Here is a 14252-nt window from a genome sequence, read left to right on the forward strand (position 1 = left end):
ACCGTCGGTTACGCCCGGTGATCTCGGGACCAACGGTTACGTCCGGTAATCACGCCGCAGACAGTTGCTCACATCGGCCCCTACCGAGCCTCTGGGTAGGTCGGACCTGAGCCAGGTTCACCTCGGCCCTCATACTTAGCTCTCGCCGGCGTTGGTGGCAGCCATCTCGGCTATCCGAGCTAGGCATGACTAATGGGCCATCTTGGAGCACCAATAGGGGTCCTCCACGTGTCCAGGGTACTTAATCCCCAAACATTGGCCCCCTCTCTGTCTGGTCCGATCTCGACCTGGCAGAGAAGTTCATTCGACTTGCTTTGGACACGTGGCGACTTTCTATTCGTGGGAAAATACAACCGTTGCGGAAGATTTATCGTCGGAATATTCAAATATTCCGACGCTTCGGATCTCAGAGAGGATCCTAGCCGCTTGTTGATTACACGTGTACGGTGGGAAATTCCTCCGACAGGCTATAAATACCACCAATCCTTCAGTTCATACCTTACGTTCCTTGAATTCTTGGAGTTCGATCTGAAGGAAGCTTGAACCCTTGGTAGGTCGGTCTCTTCCCTCTTTCTTTCGAACGTAATTGCCATGTCGTCCTCTATTAGTAGCAACCTAGGATCCGAGTTAGCTCGTAGGTTAGAGTCCGAGCTCGAGGAGATAGAAAACTTTAGAATCTCCGATGACGGGGAGGATAGTGACGCCTCCACTTCAGGTCAGGGCTTGGAATACCCTTCTAGGATACCTGAGCACTACCTCGGATCCCTTCGTAGGGGGTTCTCTATCCCTGAGAACATCCTCCTCAGGCTTCCGGAGGAGGGGGAGAGAGCTGACAATCCTCCAGAGGGATGGGTCACTCTCTACTTCAAAATGTTTGAGTACGGCCTCAGACTTCCCCTTCACCCTTTTGTCCAAGAATTTCTCTTCCGGACTGGGTTGGCACCGGCTCAAGTGGCCCCCAATGGGTGGGGTGTCATTTTCGCTTTGGCCATCCTCTTTTGGCTACGAGCTCGGGATAGTGAGGAGGCCGAGCTGTTGGACGTAGACCAGCTCCTCGCGTGCTTCGAGGCGAAAAGGATAGCTAAGAAGTCTGGTCGGTTCTACATGTGCGCAAGAAAAGGCGCAGGCGGTATAGTTAAGGGGCCGACCTCCATCAAGGGATGAGTGAGGAAGTGGTTCTACGCGTCCGGGGAATGGCTCGCAAAGGACGAGTCAGGTCGTTCCTTCTTCGACGTCCCCACTAGGTTTGGGAACCTAGGTACGGAATAGTTCTTACTTTTCGTAAATTTCTCCTGTCATTCAGGTCTAACTCGGATCTTGTCCTCGTGCAGTTTCAATCCGACCAGTTCCCGAGCTTACGCAAGCCTCCTTCGATATGCTGAAATACTACAAGGAGCGCTTTCCGAGGGGTAGGAAGGTCGGAACCCTGGTGACCCACGAACTGCTGCTTGAGTCCGGGCTACTAGATTACAGCCCTACAGTTCGTCCCATTGAATCCTCTAGACCGAACTCTGAACTTGGTATGCCGTGCTTGCCTCCCCCTTTTTCCTCTAACCTTGTGCTGACCCTTGTTTTTATTTTGCAGCCATGGTTTGCGGATTTGCAAGCGGCGTGAAGCGCAAGTCTAAGGGCCGAGCCCATGCTCTTGAGGCTGCCCAGAGTTCGGAACCTGCCAGTCCTGCCGTGGTAGGGCCTGCCTCGGAAGATCCAGCCCCGGTGATCGAGCTGGAGTCTTCTGGGGGTCCCTCGAGGGAGAAGCGCCCCAGGGATCAGACCGAGGCGGTGGACGCCCAGACCGAGGCGGCGGAGGCCCCGCCTTTGGGCGAGAAGGCGAGGGAGGAAGCCCCTCTGAAGCGCAGGAAGAAGAAGAAGGCGATCTCCTCCTCGGAGGTCGGAGCTAGCAGGGTCTTACCTGAAGGCTTTGCTGATCGGGTGGACGATCCTGCGGCCAGGATGGGCAGGACGTCCGACGTGACGGCACGGTTCAGAATTGTGCCGTCAAGTTTCGGGGTGAGGGAGCAGGTGACCCGCATCTTAGCTCCAAGTTTGGACCGCTGCCTGAGGAGGGCGTCCAAATTTGTGAGCGCCCCTGGGTCCGTTCTGCAGAGGAACATCGACTACGCCGCCGAGGTCAGACTAGTGCCCCATTTTTGCTTGATTTCGCTCAACAGGTAGTTCGATCTAACTTTTCCCTTGTACCATTTCGCAGGCGTTCGTTGCTTCCATTCAGTCGGCTCTGGCTGTCAAGGCCGAGCTGGATGGGAGGGAAGTTCTGGCAGCGAGGGAGAAAGAGGAGTTCTCCGCTGCCTTGGAAGCTGCTTCTTCCACCATGAAGGATGAGCTGCTGAAGGCTCAATCTGAGGTGGAGACTTTGAAGGCCGAGGTGGAGTCTCAGGCCGAGCTGCTGAAGAAGGAGGAGGACAGGCGCAAGGCCCAACTCCGAGCTGTCCACGCTATTACCAGGAGCCTGGAGAGGGAGAAGTTCCAGCTCTTGAAGGAAAAGGACGACATGCTCCAGGCGCTCGAAGCGAAAGATAAGGAGTTGGAGCATGCGACTGCCGAGCTGGAGACGGCGAAGGAGCGCCTCAACAATGGAGTCCTACTAGAGGAAGCGTTTAGGCAACATCCTGACTTCGATGGATTTGCCAAAGATTTCTCCTACGCGGGCTTCAAGTTCCTCATGAAGGGCATTGCTTCCGACATGCCCGACCTTCAGATCGATCTCAACGGTCTGAAAAGGAGGTATGCCGAGAAGTGGGCGTCTGGTCCTGGCGGCACCCCTGGCCCCCAAGCATTGGTGGATCAGTATGTCAGGGATCTGGACTCTGACTACTCCGTTCCCGAAGAGGACCAGGTCGGCTCTCCTAAGGAGGGCGCTCCCCCAGCAGGCTCTTAGGCGACCCCCCTTTTCTTCTTCCTCTTTTTTTTGTAAGTGTCAGGGCAGAGCTGCAAGGTCTATAAGCCTTGGCTCTGCTCTTCATTTAATAAAGAGACTCCCATTGGCTTCCACTTTGTTGTTGGCAACCGTTTTTCTTTGCTGCTCCTTTGAACTGCAGCTAACGTCACCTCGCACCTCCTACTTTTGAAGTCGCGCCTTTAATTAACATAATTTGAAAGTTTGAATTTGAATCTCTGTCTAGCATTCAATGCATTGCACCAACTCTGGATTTTTTAACATCGCACTCTTAACTTAAAAACGTTAAAAGGCTAAAATCCCAAGTCCGTAGCTATTCTTCACATCGCTCCTCGTACCCTCAAGTTCGGAGGCTTGACCACTTTGAACTTTTCACATCGCCCCCTTTGCCTTGAAGGATTGAATTTTAAGTTCGCCAGCGGTTCTGACATCGCACCTCGTACCCTTAGGCTTCGAAGGATTGAATTTGAACCAACTGCTGGAATGCGATCGCGTGGGAGTCCGTGTCCCCCATTTAATTTCTTGTCGAACTCGGAAGCATGAAATTAAATCATCACACTTATTCCGATCATGATTCCTTTGGAACAGTCTTTACAGGTGCATTGAAAATCCTTCTGTCATTTCAAGGATAATAACGCTTCAGGTGTTCCGCGTTCCACGGGTGCGCGAGGACGTCTCCTTTCAGATCGGCCAATACGTACGTCCCAGGTCGAATTATGCCCTTGACCTCAAATGGGCCCTCCCAGGTCGGATCAAGGGCACCCACATGGGTTTGGATCCTCCTTAAGACCAGATGTCCGACCTGAAAGGTCCGAGGTCGAACGCGGGCGTTGTAATGTCTGGCCATTCTGCCCTGATATTCCGCCAGGCGTAGCTGGGCCATTGCTCTTCTTTCTTCCAACAAGTCGAGGTTGAGGAGCAGCTCTTCCGCGTTTGCCGTAGGCTCGTAACGCTCGACTCTGTCAGATGGCATGCCGATCTCAACCGGGACTACAGCTTCGGAACCGAAGGCCAGGGAGAACGGGGTCTCACCCGTCGATTCCCTTTGGGTGGTCCGGTACGACCATAGAACCTCTGGTAGCTCCTCGGCCCACCTGCCTTTCTTGGAGTCTAGTCTAAGTTTGATACCTCGCTTGATGATCTTGTTGACCGCCTCCACCTGTCCATTGGCTTGCGGATGTGCGGGGGACGAGCTGAGATGACTTATGCCAAGTTTGCTGCAAAAGTCTTTGAACTTGGCGTTGTCAAACTGCTTCCCATTATCTGTCACTATGGCCTGCGGTATACCAAAGCGACAGATGATATTCGTCCATACGAAGGACGTGACCCTGGACTCCGTTATGTGGGAGAGCGCCTCGGCCTCGGCCCACTTGGTGAAGTAATCCACCGCAACCACAGCGAACTTGGTCTGGCCCTTGCCCAAGGGGAAAGGACCAATGATATCTACCCCCCACTGCGCGAATGGCCACGGGCCGAGATGGGGGTGAGCAGCTCGGGAGGTTGGTGGATTATGGTTCCGTAGCGTTGGCAATTGTCGCAAGTTCTAACGAACTTCTTGGCGTCCTGGCTGAGGGTCGGCCAGTAATATCCTTGTCGGATCACCTTGGCTGACAGCGACCGGGCGCCCGAATGATTGCCGCACACCCCTTCATGGATCTCTCTGAGGACGTACAGGCCCTCTTCAGGGGTTAGGCATCTCAATAGAGGCAGGGAAAAGCCACGTCGGTACAATGCCCCATCTCGAACCACGAACCGAGCTGCCCGCCTTGCCAACTTTCTGCGCTCCTTGGGGTCTTGTGGTGAGTTGCCCTTAATGAAGTCCGCGATCGGGTCCATCCATGAGGATGCTGGAGCGCCGATCTCCACAGATCTGGCTCCGAGATCGAAGGATTATCTAAGATCTCGACGGGGACCGACCTGGCAAGGTCGGTCTCGTACGCCGATGCTAACTTGGCCAAGGCGTCAGCATTAGAATTTTCTGCTCGCGGAATCCGGCTTACTTCGTAAGTTCGAAACTGGGCGAGGTACGATCTGACCTTGCCCAAGTACTTCTCCATTCGGGTGTCTTTGGCTTGGTATTCATCCTTGATCTGGCTCACAACCAGCTGGGAGTCACTGAAGACCTTAACACGAGAGGACCCCAATGCTCGAGCGATTCGCAGGCCGGCAATAAATGCTTCATACTCTGCCTCGTTGTTAGAAGTCCGGAAGCTGAACCGCAAGGCATACTCAAATCGCTCGCCTCCTGGTCCGAGCAAGTGGACCCCGGCTCCGCACCCCTTCTCATTGGAGGATCCGTCGACATAGACTGTCCACGGTAGGTCGGACTCACTCAGCTCGGAAGGTGGTGTGAGCTCGGCTATGAAATCTGCCACTGCTTGTCCTTTCAACGCAGTTCTGGGTTCGAACTGGATATCGTACTCGCTTAGCTCCATTGCCCACTTCATTAGGCGACCAGAAGCTTCTGGCTTATGGAAAGATGCTTTTTAGGGGCAAGTTAGTGAGCACCACCACCGTATGGGCTTGGAAGTATGGTCTAAGTCGTCGGGCCGAGGTGACCAAAGCGAGAGCCAACTTCTCCATCTGAGGTATCTAGTCTCGGCTTCGGTCATGGCCTTGCTTGTGTAGTAGACCGGGTTTTGCCGCGCTTCCTTTTGCCTGATTAGGGTCGAGCTGACGGCACTGTCAGACACTGCTAGGTACAATTGGAGCTTGTCCCCCGGTATGGGCTTGGCAAGCAAGGGTGCTGAACAGAGGTAGCTCTTCAATTGCTGAAACGCTTGCTCGCACTCCGCTGTCCATTCAAACGGCCCCTTCTTTCGTAAGACCTTGAAGAAAGGGAGGCACTTGTCTGTCGACCTTGAAACAAACCGGTTCAGGGCCGCAATCCTGCCATTGAGGCACTGAAGCTGCTTCAGCGTTTTCGGTGCCTCCATCTCGATAATGACCTTAATCTTTTCGGGGTTGGCCTCGATTCCCCGGTTGTTTACCATGAAGCCAAGGAATTTTCCCGAGGCGACCCCAAAGGCACATTTAGCAAGGTTGAGCTTCATTTGATATGCCCTCAAGACCTCGAAGGCTTCGGTCAGGTCGGAGAGATGCGACTTAGACTGCTTGCTCTTGACAAGCATGTCGTCCACGTACACTTCCATATTCCGGCCGATCTGCTTGGCGAACATTTTGTTCACCATTCTCTGGTAGGTCGCCCCTGCGTTCTTTAACCCGAAGGGCATGACCTTGTAGCAGTACAGCCCTTGGTCTGTTATGAAAGCGGTATGACCTTCATCTGGGACATGCATCTTGATTTGATTGTACCCAGAGTAGGCGTCCATGAAGGTGAGCAGTTCGTGCCCGGCTGTGGCGTCCACGAGCTGATCAGTCCTCGGCAGTGGGAAGCAATCTTTTGGGCATGCCTTATTTAAATTCGTAAAATCTACACACATTCTCTACTTGCCGTTAGATTTTTTAACTAATACAACAATGGAGAGCCACTCGGGATACGGAATTTCTCTTATGTATTCAGCTTTCAAAAGTTTGCCAACTTCCTCAACAATTACATCACTCCTCTCCTTGTTCATAGGTCTTCTTTTTTGTTTTACAGGTCAGAATGATGGATCTATGCTGAGGCGATGCGTCATAATCCGCGGGTCTATGCCAGGCATGTTCTCATGGGACCACGCAAAGACGTCCGAGTTGGATCTGAGGAAGTGGATTAGCTCCTCTCTGTCGGTGGCCCCCAGCTTGGTTCCTATGCTTACCTGCTTCTCGGGACTAAGCACAGGAACAAGCTCGAGCTCCTCAGTGGGTGCGGCAAATTCCTTCCTCGGCAGGTCGGCCTCGAACTCGAGCGTCCCATCCCTGAGAGTTTCGAGGGCGCAGACCGACGAGCCTTTGAGTGCGGCGGCATAGCACTCCCTCGAAGCGGTCTGTTCTCCTCGGACCGTGCCCACGCCATTGGGGGTGGAGTACTTCAAAACTTGATGAAGTGTTGAGGGAATGGCCCGAAATGAGTGGATGATGGGTCTCCCAAAGATGGCGTTATAGGCCGATCTGCCGTCAACTACCACGAACTCGGCCATTTGAGTGACCTGAGTTTGGTCCTGCCCCAGCGTGACCGGCAAGTCGATTCATCCCTCTGGGATGACCGATTCTCCAGAGAACCCAACCAGCGGCGTCGGGCTTCTCTTCAATTGCGACCTCGTCCAGCCCAAGGCGAGGTAGGTCGGTAAGGACAGGATGTTAGCGGATGCGCCCCCGTCTACCAGCACCCTCCTGACCACCACATGATCGATGAAGGGAGCAATCACAAGGGCATCATTGTGGGGCAGGTGGACCTCCTCCAAATCTGCACCGTCGAAGGTGATTGGGCAGGTCGGCCCCTGCTCCCTGATGATGCACACCTCGCGCCTGGCTGCACGGGCTAACTCTTTTCTATTATGTCCGGATTGACCTCGGCTTGGCCCTCCAAAAATGGTATTGATGACCGCAGGTCGGTCGGTGCGCCTGGGTGGCGTCCTCGAACGCTTTCGCTCTTCCTTTTTCTCTGCTGAGCTGGTCCTGGGCTTTCCCACAAACTTCTTGAAGTAGCCGTCTTGAATTAGATCCTCAATTTGGCGCTTCAATTCCCAGCAGTCTAACGTATTGTGGCCGTGCTCCCGATGGAAGCGGCAATACTTGTCCTTGTTGCGCCTTTCCGGGGCTCCCCGAAGTTTCTCCGGACGCTTGAGTAGTTTTTCCATTTCTGAATCCTCGATGTTCGTTAGGATCTCGGAAATTGGAATCGTGGTTGGGGTGAAGCGCTCGTAAGGTCGGCTCCTGGTAGGTCCGTTCTCCACCCTTCGATACTCAGGTCGGCCACTGGAGAAGGATCCCTTGTCCTTGGACTTGGGATCTGCCCTTTCATCTTTCCCACTTCTGCCCCGGCCGATCTTTCGTTCGGGTCGGCCGGTTTTGGTTCGGAGGAGCTCCTGTCCGTCAATGACTTTCTTCGCCTTCTGGAGTACCTCGGCGAGGGTGGCCGGGGTCTCCTCTCCAAGTTTCACCGTGAGGGCTTCGTCGGCTAGACCGGTGAGGAAATAGCACATGGCCGAGTCATCGGAGCAGTGTGCAACCTTCAACTGTTCCTCCTGGAATCTGGTGACATATTCCCGCAGCGTCTCACCCTCCTTCTGCCTGATGGTGGCGAGATGGGTCGCTGTCTTTTTGTCGTAGTGCCGAGAAGAGAACTGGGAAAGGAACTCCCTTCTCAGCTGAGAGTAGGTCGAGATCGACCTGGCTGGCAGTCTCTGGTACCACAATCGCACGCTGCCAGTAAGCGCAATCTTAAAGGCGCGGCATTTGATTGCGTCTGATGCCGCTTGGAAGTCCATGAGGCCTTCAAAGACCTCAACATAGTCCTTCGGGTCCTTCGTCCCGTCATAAGGCTTCACGGTAGGAGCTTTGAACTTCGGAGGGATTGGTGCTTCCAACACGTCCGAGGTGAAAGGCAATTCTCCCAAGTCGCCATCGCTCAGTGAATCGTCTTTCTGCTCACATTTGGCCTTTAAGGCCTCCACCTAAGCATCGAGCTCCCCCCTCAGCTGGTCGAACTCCTCCCTTGTGATTATCCCTGCGGGATTGTGAGAGGATTCAGCTTGCTGGTTGGAACTCCTGTGTGAGCGGGATGGTGACTGCCCTTTTCGGAGAGACGAGCCTCTCTTTCTGTTGAGATGCTCACGGAGGTCTCCCCTCTGGCGAGTATACCCCTCGCTCTCGTTGTCTTTGGGACGTTCCTCCTCGGCCGGGCCGAGGTGGGAACCCCTTTGCTCGCGTACGTCCACGCGCGTCACTCGATTCTCAGATCGGGACCCTGCGCCTGCAGCCAGCATCATTTCGTTATACATTTCCTCCATGGAGCGCATTTGTGTGCGCATTGCCTCCATCTCTCTCTTGAGCGCATCAAGGTTCTCGCTTGTGGGATCCGTGGGTGGACCCTGGGCGCCCTTCATAGAGGTCCCACCTCGGCCACGGGTGGCCTTGGACGTCCTCGGGTGCGCAGGCGGTAGGGCAGGTGCGGTGATCCGTGCTGACCTGCGGAGGGGTTCCGTTACTAGGCCATCGTGACCTTGCCCCTCTACCGCTGCTGCTCCGACCTCCCTCTGGTGGGCATCGCTGGCAGCCAGAGTCCTTCGGTCTGTCGTATTGGTCGAGTTCGCTGGTTGAACCATGCTCGCTCGCGTGTTGGTTTAAAGGAATTGGGATGACTTAGATTGTCGCTTCCCACAGACGGCGCCAAATGTTTATGCAAAGATGTGCACAACAGTGTATTCCTGATTGTAGCTCGAACTCGGCCTCCCTACTGACCTGAACCTTTGAGGGGAGCTGCACAGAAAGGTGAGCACTCCGACGATCAAGTCAGTATAGGTCGGATTCCAAGTTCAGTTCCAAGCCAGAAATCCTTGTACCTGATCGTGGAGTGAGGTCCTCTACTTATGGGTGGTAGTCCCGCCAATCTCGCGACGGTTACACCCGGTAATCCCGGGACCGTCGGTTACGCCGGGTGATCTCGGGACCAACGGTTACGTCCGGTAATCACGCCGCAGACAGTTGCTCACATCGGCCCCTACCGAGCCTCTGGGTAGGTCGGACTTGAGCCAGGTTCACCTCGGCCCTCATACTTAGCTCTCGCCGGCGTTGGTGGCAGGCATCTCGGCTATCCGAGCTAGGCATGACTCATGGGCCATCTTGGAGCACCAATAGGGGTCCTCCACGTGTCCAGGGTACTTAATCCCCAAACAAAACCCTTTTGACGCTGTACGTTATCCTCCAAAATGCCCACCGTATGAGGCTGAATGACATTTTACTAAAACCTAGCATGCTTTTGCATCAGCTACACATCTGCTAATCATCTTATCTTGACAAATCATGTAATAAAAGAACGGATCATCCTAGAGATAAAACTTACTCTCATACAAAATTTTCTTCAATTGTTGCTTATGTTGGATTTTATGCCCTAAACTGGTGGTTTGTAAACAGAAAACAAATATTTATTCAATAAAGTTGTTATTGATATTTCTTTTAGAATTGCATTAACTCAAATCCAGATAAAATGTTATGTCATGTAACTGGAATAACATATAATAGATGTACAGTATATATTTGAGAAACAACGTATATATTTGATATATGGTGTATATATACGTATATATTCAATATCCAAGTGGATACACTACAAGAAATTTAACATTCAATAGCATCCAAAAAACGCTATCTTTAACTTTCCATAGCGTTTTTTAGATGCGGTGGTAGGCGATTTTAGACTTTCCATAGCGTTTTTTCAGTGCTATGCAAAATGCTATAAAAAGTCCACTTTCAATTGCATTATTCAACCGTTATAGAAATTTTACATAGCGTGTTAAAAAACACTCTAATAAATTATTCATAGGTAGAGAAAAACACTATTAATGGCATTTTATAGGTTCACAAAAATGTTATGGTAGACATTCGATAGCACCAAATAAACGCTATTATAAATCTTTCATAGCTTTTTCCTACGCCGTAGTAGCCGATGTTATGGAAAGTGATTGGTTTCTTTATAGCGTTTTGTTAGCTATTTTGATTCAATTAAATTGTTTAAATACATTAAAAATGCTACAATTAACATTTAATATCAGTTATAAAATGTTATACCAAATTTCCCTAACTTTGAGAAAATACTATAGTTTACATAACTTTTTTATAATGATACTTTTTTGTCTATATTTATATTATTTTTCATACGGTATCCTAAATTCTTATAACATCATCAAATCACAATTTGAGACGCTTTATATAGGTATCAGATTGTATTAAATATTATTGCATAATTAGGCCCATAATTATGAATGTGGAGGAATGTAATTTCATATTCATGCATAGGAAACATTAAAAATTCTAGAGAATTCTCAAATTACTAACACATAAAAGTAAAATACCGTATAATCCTCACAAAAGTTTGTATATGTAATCATACAATGTTCGCATATATATGAACTATCAACTATAAGACAATAGTCCCAAGTTAACATATATGAAGCCTGAACAAGTACACCAGTCTAAAATAGATTAATTTCAAGAAGTCCATTCTTATACGGATTGAGTAGACATGTCTTATACGAATCCTTGTCATTCTAGTGGATCACGCATGTCAACCTTTCATTCACCTATAAAAAAAACAAAAACAAAATATTATTTGTACAACTTTATTTTTACATTCACATTAAAAAAAAAATTAGTATTTGATTCATAAAAACAAAATTAAACTAAAAAAGAAAAATTGCTTACATATTTATACTAAAAATAGTTTTCCTACCTATCAAATATGTTTGAGTTTAATATAGATTACTGTCTTAGCAAGTGTACTATCAACAAAAGGGATATACAATTCTTCCAAGCTTCACAGACTTATGGTCATGGTGCATCACAAGCACAAACAAGTATAAAAAATGGAAGGACAATACCACAATAGATAGTGTTTGGGGGTAAACATACTCAAGACACGTGGAGGACCCTCATTAGTGTTTTGAGAAATTGAATAAAAAGGATTGCCTAGGTCCACCTCGGCCCTGCCGAGGAGACCGGGTTCGTTCATTACAAGAAAGGCTAAGTATGGGCATTACGGTTCGACCTGTCTTGTGTCCGACGTGCTTCGAACCCGATAGGCTCGACATGAGAAAAGACATATAACCGCCGGTCGTGTGTACTGTCGGATCCATCACCTATAAATAGAGGGCTTGATTTCACGCTCAGGTATCGAATTTCACGTCGAACTAAATAGGGAATCTGACCTATACTGACTTGAGCGTCAGAGTATTTACCCTCTTGTGCAGGTCCATCCTAGGACTCAGGTTGGAACCGGAGACCGGGTTCGAGCTCTATTCCCGAAGAACCACTGTGCAAACCCTTGCATAAACAGAGAGGAATAAAAAATGATATAAAATGTAAAATACCGTTAAAAGAATATCTTCGTATGTTACTTCGTGTAGATAAGGTTTACCTTGTTCTCATCCTTTAGTTATTTAATATATAGCACGAGCAACCTAAAACAAAAATAAGAATGAGATAGTTTCCTCTATTGTTTTCCAATTCACAATAGAAAAATAGCACAACATAAGAAAGCAACTATTTAAAAATAAAAATAATAATAAAGACAAACATTCCACGAGAAAATTTATTTCTTTGATACACTTTGGTAAATAGGTGTTTTTCCAGAGACTCAAGCACGCATCCCAAATGCTCTAATTTGACCAGGTTGATACTTAAAAACGTCCCTACAATAGTACATAAACTGCTAAAATAGGCACCATTTAAAGTACAATGCGATAAGTTTCTTAATTTAAAGTACAATAGTTGAGTTTCTCAACTATTAGGAGGTGTTTCTTTGTGTTCTAGAGAAGATGGTAGAGCATGATTAACTTTGCCAAGAGTTCGTAAATTTAAAGTACAATAGTTAAGTTTCTCAACTATTAGGAGGTGTTTCTTTGTGTTCTAGAGAAGATGGTAGAGCATGATTAACTTTGCCAAGAGTTCGTAAAGTGTGGCTGAAGGATGTTTGGAAATCAAAATGTCCAATATCAGCTACAACTTTCCTCCAAATGTGAGAAAAATTCTTAATATGACTCGTAAAACAAATTTAATAAATTAATGTAATACAAAATGGCCAAACACAAATGTCAAAGCTAAACCCAAGAAAAAAAAAAAACTTCAAGTTCCATAATACCGTATACAATTTACAATTTGTTATTGGGACCTATATGTTACCATGCTTTCAAACTATATCCTTTAGTAGAAAAAGTAGACTAAGGAAAGGAACCAAACAAATATCTAACTAAAATCTATGAAGGTGGCAAGCTTCACTTGGTTACAAAATGGAGCCGTAGCTTATACGACTATGTTGAAGCAGTAACGAAATTCATTTCTGCATATATTATCTAATGATACTATGATTTATATTTACTTATCTGGCCTACAACAAACTCTAATGTTTTATATGAAAAAATGTTAACAATAAGATGCAGTGTCAAATCAAATATCCCATGGAGCTTAGTGAGAAAGCAAACTTTGGGTCGAATTTGCAATGAAACAGTAATGAACAAAACGTCAAAAATCCAAGCGTTAGAGAACAATGATTCAAAAGTTGAAATTCTTCATTCCACTAAGTTGCAAATTAATCAATTATCAAGTAAGGAAATAAGGATCTATCATATATAACAATCTCCAATTGAAAAAATATGCATCCAAATATCGATTACAGGTGTATACTGAAAAAATATTAGTCAAAGTTGTTAACATCTCTCGTTAGAAATGAATACCCAACCAGACACAAGATTTTTCTCCCATTTCTAAACTAGACAACTATTTTTGTTCAAACTACATCGCTTGCAAACCACATCCTTTCCCATTTCCAATCTCCAATAGGTGAAACTTCACTTAGTTTTTCATTAAGATAAAAACAAAGGCAAACACATGTATTTCAAAAAGAAGGTTTCATAAAACATCATGCTGATCTTCCATGTCAACCAAATCAAAACATTCGTTTTTTCAAAAACTACTCTAAAACTCAAATTTATATATCATAGGGAAAAGTTAATATAGATCATTAATTAAAGTTTAACTTAATAAAATATGATTTAATTAAATTAATTTGATGTATTAATTTGGTTAAATGAAATTAGACTTAATTTAATTAAATTAATAATTCTTTTTGTAAAATTATTGTTTTAATTATAATAAAAGAAAAAATAAATAAATTAAGAGTGGGGTGGTTTTCCCAGTTCCCACCTTTAATGGTGGAAAGTGGGAAGTGAGTAGGGAAGTGGTGACTTCTCCCTCACTCCTTCCCTATAAAAGAGAGCTTCTCCCATTTCTTTTCAGTGGCCCGAATGTCAGTTGATACAGTTTCCGAAACTCTAACAAGGAAATGTCTCTATCGATTTCTCAATTTTCCTTTCAATTATAAGACGGTTCCCACAAACCGAGTTCTTAATATCCATAGGATAGCGATGAAGACTTTGTGGTGGCGTTGGTGTCTACATTTAAGAGGCGTCTTCAAAGGTATGCATCACTAACTTCTTTTTTACTCATGCTTAAGTCTTTTATTTGTTGTAATTCTAAAACAATATCAAAGCACACGCGTTCGCGCATTTTCGCTTCGGGATCCAATCCCTTCAGTTACATTGCTTGATAACCCTCAAACAACAACATTTCATCACTATTTTCTCCATAAACCACAATTGCATATTTGAACCATTTCACGACATTAGTTGATTTTGAAAAGCAACAAGTCCCTGAGGGTTCAGCCTTGGATTACTTTCGAGTATTA

The 14252-nt window shown here is 47.3% G+C and overlaps 1 long non-coding RNA gene across 1 annotated transcript; it reads right to left on the reverse strand.

Moving 5' to 3' along the window:
* Positions 1-10880: 10880 nt before the first annotated feature.
* LOC148210340 (uncharacterized) lies at positions 10881-12032 on the reverse strand. The gene is made up of 3 exons (XR_015792180.1): positions 11928-12032; positions 11559-11833; positions 10881-11094 (listed from the first exon to the last, which is right to left on the reverse strand). It is a non-coding gene; the product is annotated as an uncharacterized LOC148210340 (long non-coding RNA).
* Positions 12033-14252: the final 2220 nt, after the last annotated feature.

Source organism: Momordica charantia, assembly GCF_013281855.1.
Source record: "Momordica charantia cultivar OHB3-1 chromosome 7 unlocalized genomic scaffold, Mcharantia_2.0 BLBB01000007.1, whole genome shotgun sequence".
NCBI lineage: Eukaryota > Viridiplantae > Streptophyta > Magnoliopsida > Cucurbitales > Cucurbitaceae > Momordica > Momordica charantia.